This window comes from Cyprinodon variegatus, unplaced genomic scaffold (genome assembly GCF_000732505.1).
Source record: "Cyprinodon variegatus isolate N-32 unplaced genomic scaffold, C_variegatus-1.0 Scaffold804, whole genome shotgun sequence".
In the NCBI taxonomy this organism is placed as follows: Eukaryota; Metazoa; Chordata; class Actinopteri; order Cyprinodontiformes; family Cyprinodontidae; genus Cyprinodon; species Cyprinodon variegatus.
In genome coordinates, this window is record NW_015151257.1 from 320,680 (window position 1) to 326,349 (window position 5,670).

A 5,670-nucleotide genomic window follows, 5' to 3' on the forward strand; every position below is an offset into this window, starting at 1 on the left:
GAAGAGGAGCAGAGACTCCTCATAGATGATGAAGAGGAGCAGAGCCTCCTCATAGACGATGAAGAGGAGCAGAGCCTCCTCATAGACGATGAAGAGGAGCAGAGCCTCCTCATAGACGATGAAGAGGAGCTGATTGAAGTTGAAGCAGCTGAGGACAGCTGTCTCCAGCTGTGACTCAGGAGGAGGAGGAGGAAGAGGAGGAAGAGGAGCAGAGCTCATTGTAATTCAGTCCTAGAAAGTGATCATAGTTTCATCATCAGGTGAACTGAATGGTTCCCTTCTATTCACACAATGACCTTCAATTCTATTCAGTTTATTTCTATAGTTTCAATTCACATCATTTCAGCTCACTTGATATTAAATACTTTATTATTATTATTATTATTATTATTTTTACAGTGTCCTGTCTGTAAATGAGGCAATAATAATAATTGTCTTGATGCCAAAAAGAGACCAACAGATTTTACTTTCAGCAGTGGAGCAGTACGGCTATCGCCATGGTGATCCGCTGGATTTATGCGTATAAATAGATTTATTATAATTCATGCAGGGAGTTTTACAGGTTAGATGGACGCTGCAGTGGAAGAACAGGAAAGGAACAACAGAAAAAAGGAGAAAAGATGAAAGAAAGAGGAGATAAAGAAAGAGGAGGTAAAGAAAGAGCATAACATTAACGCATAAAGACCTGCTCTTTATTTCAGAGTTAAATTCTGTTTAAAGTAACAGATTATTAAAAATGTCTCTTTTCTTTTACTGGTTGATGATTTTCTTTATTTGGACCCAAATGGTTTATAATTGTTACTCCTGCAGTAGAACCTCCTCTACTGCTGGGGTTCTCCTGCTGGACCTCCTCCTCTATCTTTGTTCTCCTGCAGCTTCTAACCAGTTTGCTGCTGATTCAGCTCCATCCACTCTGAGCAGCTTTGCTGTCCCACAGCATGATGCTGCCCCCTCTGTGGTTGACTGGAGATGAGATGTGAAGAGCTTATTTTGATGTTTCCTTTGACCGTTCCATGTTGGTCTCCTCTGATGAGAACTTCTTGTGTGTGTAGATGTCCTTCCAGCATGTAATGTTCTCGCGTCTTCGCTCCCCTCGGGTTTTTAAGAGCTGCTGTCTGTATAGCGCCCCCCGCCTCTGTGATGAGTTCTTGCAGTAGGGTTCTGCAGCAGGTCAGGCTGGACTTGGAGCGTGCTGATGCACGGTGGAGGCTCCTCCCCACAGGGTTCCTTCCATCAAAGGTTCATGCAGAAGCTGAAGGAGAAAACTGTTGTTTTCCTTAATCGTGAAGCAGAAGAGATGTTCAAATGTTCTGCCTCTTTTCTAAAATTAATTTTTTTTAAAATCAAAGCTTATTTTCTGTTTTTCTTCCGAATAAAAAGAAACCCTGAAGAAGTGACCTCGGTGGCTGGAATAATAATCTGTCTTCTTTCTCTTTGTCAGGATTTCTTTCATAGCTGAAGTGAATTTAATCAGGAGCTCCTCTGAGGAGCAGAAATGACCTCCATGGTCAGTTTAGAGCGGAACCCTTTTATAAACTAGCCGTAGCTAGCTAGCTGCTACGATGCTACGCTAAGAGCCGAGCCTGAAACGGCATCAGGATGGTTAGAAAATCCCCCCCAATGACTGCAGAGCGACTGGATGCAGTGGAGCTGCTCAAGGGTTCCTGGGTAGAAATGAGTTGAACTGAAGGAGACTGAACATCAGCAGATGATCGGATTGTTCTGGAACCATCAGCTGAATGTGTTTCTGATAGAATCCCTTTGGTTTGAGTTTTATTTATCCTGCTTGGTATCAGAGGAACGTCAGATATTATCGTCACGTTGAAATGTAGCTGGTTTTCCCTCCTAATGAGCTCAACCATCTGATCTGCAGTGGATCAGATGCTAAAGACCATGAAGCTGCTGCAGCGTCGGTTCCTCCAGCCGCCTCATTTATCATCACACTATACCTGACTGCTGCTGATAGAATTAAACCTGGTTTACCCACACGCTATCTGAACCAGAACCAGAACCGGAATCAGAACCGGAATCAGAACCAGAATCAGAACCAGAATCAGAACCTGAACCAGAACCAGAATCAGAATCAGAACCAGAACCAGAACCAGAACCAGAACCTGAACCAGAATCAGAACCAGAATCAGAACCAGAATCAGAACCGGAACCAGAACCGGAATCAGAAGCAGATCCAGAATCAGAACCAGAACCAGAATCAGAACCGGAATCAGAATCAGAACCAGAATCAGAACCGGAACCAGAACCGGAATCAGAAGCAGATCCAGAATCAGAATCAGAACTAGAACCAGAATCAGAATCAGAACCAGAACCAGAACTAGAACCAGAACCAGAACCAGAATCAGAACCAGAACCAAAACCAGAATCGGAATGAGAAGCAGAATCAGAACCACAATCAGAACCAAAACCAGAGCCATATTAAGAATCAGAACCAGAACCAGAACCGGAAAGAGAACCAGAATCAGAATCAGAACGTGAATCAGAACCAGAATCAGAACTGGAATCAGAACCAGAATCAGAACTGGAATCAGAAACAGAACCAGAATCAGAACCAGAATCAGAACTGGAATCAGAACTAGAACCAGAATCAGAATCAGAACCAGAACCAGAACCAGAATCAGAACCAGAACCAGAACCAGAAGGCCTTCATAATCTTCCCCCAGCGTCAGCAGCAGCTGCTGTGGGTCGGACCTACAGATGGGTTAGAACTTGTGGAAACGGTTCAGGGTTCAGACGGCCGGAGCTCCATCTGATTGGTTTTCCATAAATAAACAGCCTTCCTGGATTAGAATGACTTTTCTTTAGTAACCATCAGGTTAAAACGAAACAGAATAAATCAAATCCTTTTAACATTAATGAGGGAAAACCTTAGAGAGGGATGGATGCATTCCTCCACAGAACATCCAGTCCTGTTTCCCTCCAATCATGGCTGCAGCGCCGCTGGCAGCCAGAACACACAATGCAGCCAATCGCTGAAAGAAAAATCAGACCACAAGCGGCTCATTTGACATTAGCTGCTCACAAGCTGCGCCGCCGCCTCCTGTAACCACAGGAGTGATGGAGGCCCACAGCCAGGCCGGACTCGAGTCGTGACCCGCCGGCCAGCTGGAGGCCGTGCTGCCACAGATAAAGGAGCCGCGGCTGATCGAGTCGCTGTCGCTCCTGTTCTGGATTAAAGAGGAGAATTTGGAGGAACCGCTGCTGTCAGCCAGAGCTGGGCTCACAGGTTCTGATCCTCTGGACCAGGAGGCGGTAATTCACTGCTCTGGAGAGAAGATCCAGGATTCTGCTGCTGTGGTTTGAACTGATAAATAATCTGATCATCCTAATCTGAACAGATTAGAAACAACAGTCAGAGTATCTCCATCTGCTTTAAATAAACATCTAAGATAAAATTCATTTTCTGAGTTTTAAAAGGAAGATAAAGGGCACCTTCATCTACCTCTGAGAGCAACTCTATGACATCATCATCATCATCATCATCATCATCATCCTAACGCTTCACTCACCTCAGCATGCTGCCTGCTTTAACTGGTCCGATAAGTTAATATGGCGGATGATGACCTCACCAATCAGAATATTTATCGCCACATGGTCACATGGTTTGGTTTTTTTATATCTATAAGGAAAAGACAAAAGTTGATGTGAAGGAAGAATAACTGGGCAGGACGCTGATTCAGAACCAGTGCTTCCAAAATCCAGACTGGTCAGAACCAGAAACCTCCAATGAAACACTAAGACTGATTCCCAATTCACTAGAACTCGAGTACGGACTCGTCTCTTCACCAAGTCAGTTCTTGACTAGAACCCAGGAAAGTCTGGACTCTGAGAGAACGGGAGAACGCAGAATAATCTGGATCAACTGGAACAGCAGCGTACTGATGACATCATCACATCCAAAGCTAGTCTGGAGCCGCATTTCAACTCCTGGTATTAATAGTCTCTAGAAATTAATAAATTATGACTTTTTTATTTAGTGGAGGAATAATAATGAACACAGTCTGGCTGCTACAGACGGCTACAGACGGGCTAACGTTAGCCCTGGCTGCTGCAGACGGGCTAACGTTAGCCCTGGCCGCTGCAGACGGGCTAACGTTAGCCCTGGATGCTGCAGACGGGCTAACGTTAGCCCTGGCCACTGCAGACGGGCTAACGTTAGCCCTGGTTGCAGTTAGCCTCGGAGCTCCAGTGGTTGCCGCGGTCCTCTCAACATCAGAACTTTTTTTAAATTACGCACTAAATCTGTAAATGTTCCATAAATTGATGCTTTAAAGTATAATATTCTCGCCTGAAATGATTCATCCAATGATAAAACGTACTTTTATTGAATAACGGCAACAGAAAAGAGAACTTTTAACTTAATCCTCTGAGCTCTGTGAGCGCTAACCTGGAAGCTGCTGCTGCCGCAGTGCATGCTGGGACAGCTGTCAGTCTGGAGAACGGAACAGTCTGCTCTGATGCATGCTGGGTAAAGAGGGAGGGGCCAGAACAACATCCGGGGACTTTATCCGTTCTCAGTCTGCTGTTCTTGTGAACTGGAACTACTAGGGCTGAGGATGATGGCGTTTCACGAGGACACGAGGAAGACTCCAGATCCACTTCCTGTCCTGATGCTTGTCAGACGGCAGCTTTCAGCAGATGCTCCATGTATTCTATGGGATGTGTGGTCCGTTGCCCGGCCGCCTCAGCATCTTATCACTCCGGATCCTTCTGGGTTAAACCTGAAACGGCGAAGGAACAGATTCTCTCTGCTTTGTCGGAAAATCATCAGAGTAAAGAGAAAGCAGAGCGACTTGTTATTGGAAAGGACCCTGAAGACGCTTTGAATTCAGGAGGCGTCTCCGTATGAACGTCTCTAAGGTCAGCCTAATAGATGTTCAGCTCGTCTCTCTCTGAATACAGAAGCAGAGCAAACAGAAGCTGAGTTCTTCCATGGCTGATCTACAGGCCGCTTCTTTATAAAAATATCACCCTGTTCTTTCTGCTCACCGGTTTTTCCTTCGTCTCAGTAAAACTCGGAGCTAGAAAGCATCCGCTGCGTGACGTTTCCGTCCTGGGTGGTGACCCAGATGAGCTACCTTCATGTCATAAAGCTTCTCCGTGTCCCATGGCGGCCGGTGCCCCGAATTAACCGCCGCTGACACACGCTCAATCCCCGACAGGATTAAAAGCCAATTACAGAGTTTGAGTCATCAGGCTGCAGGCGGGCCTGAGACAGCAGGAATTAAGGAGGAGGAGGAGGTGCTGCTCCTGCTCCAGAGATGCTCCCATTCACCGTGTGACTGATGCCATGCTTTGATGGGATTTAATGGAAAAGGTGCTGCAGGCCTTTTCTCAGCGCCTTCATTCAGATGCTGTAATATTCTGATAAATCTTCCTTCTGATCAACAGAGGCAATAAAACAACAAACATGAATAACTGATTAATTGTTCTGGCGTTTATTGTGAAATGTAGACAAACGGCTCTGATCCGTCTTACTGCTCCATCATACGTCTCTGAGAACAATCAGGAGTTCTAGATGATTATTGAGTCTTAATGGACTCATTTATACATTGATGGCTTTTTTTCAGAGAACTTTGGAGAAGATCTTGGTCACACTGTGGTTCTATAGTTATGCTGCTATAGGCTTAGACTGCTGGAGGACATAGGGACCCCTTT

General features: G+C 45.4%; 1 protein-coding gene across 1 annotated transcript in view; it reads left to right on the forward strand.

Moving 5' to 3' along the window:
* The window catches only part of dpp10 (dipeptidyl-peptidase 10 (inactive)), a 63,248-nt gene that overhangs the window by 1,761 nt on the left and 55,817 nt on the right, over positions 1-5,670 (forward strand). The gene's annotated exons all lie outside the window — the stretch shown is intronic.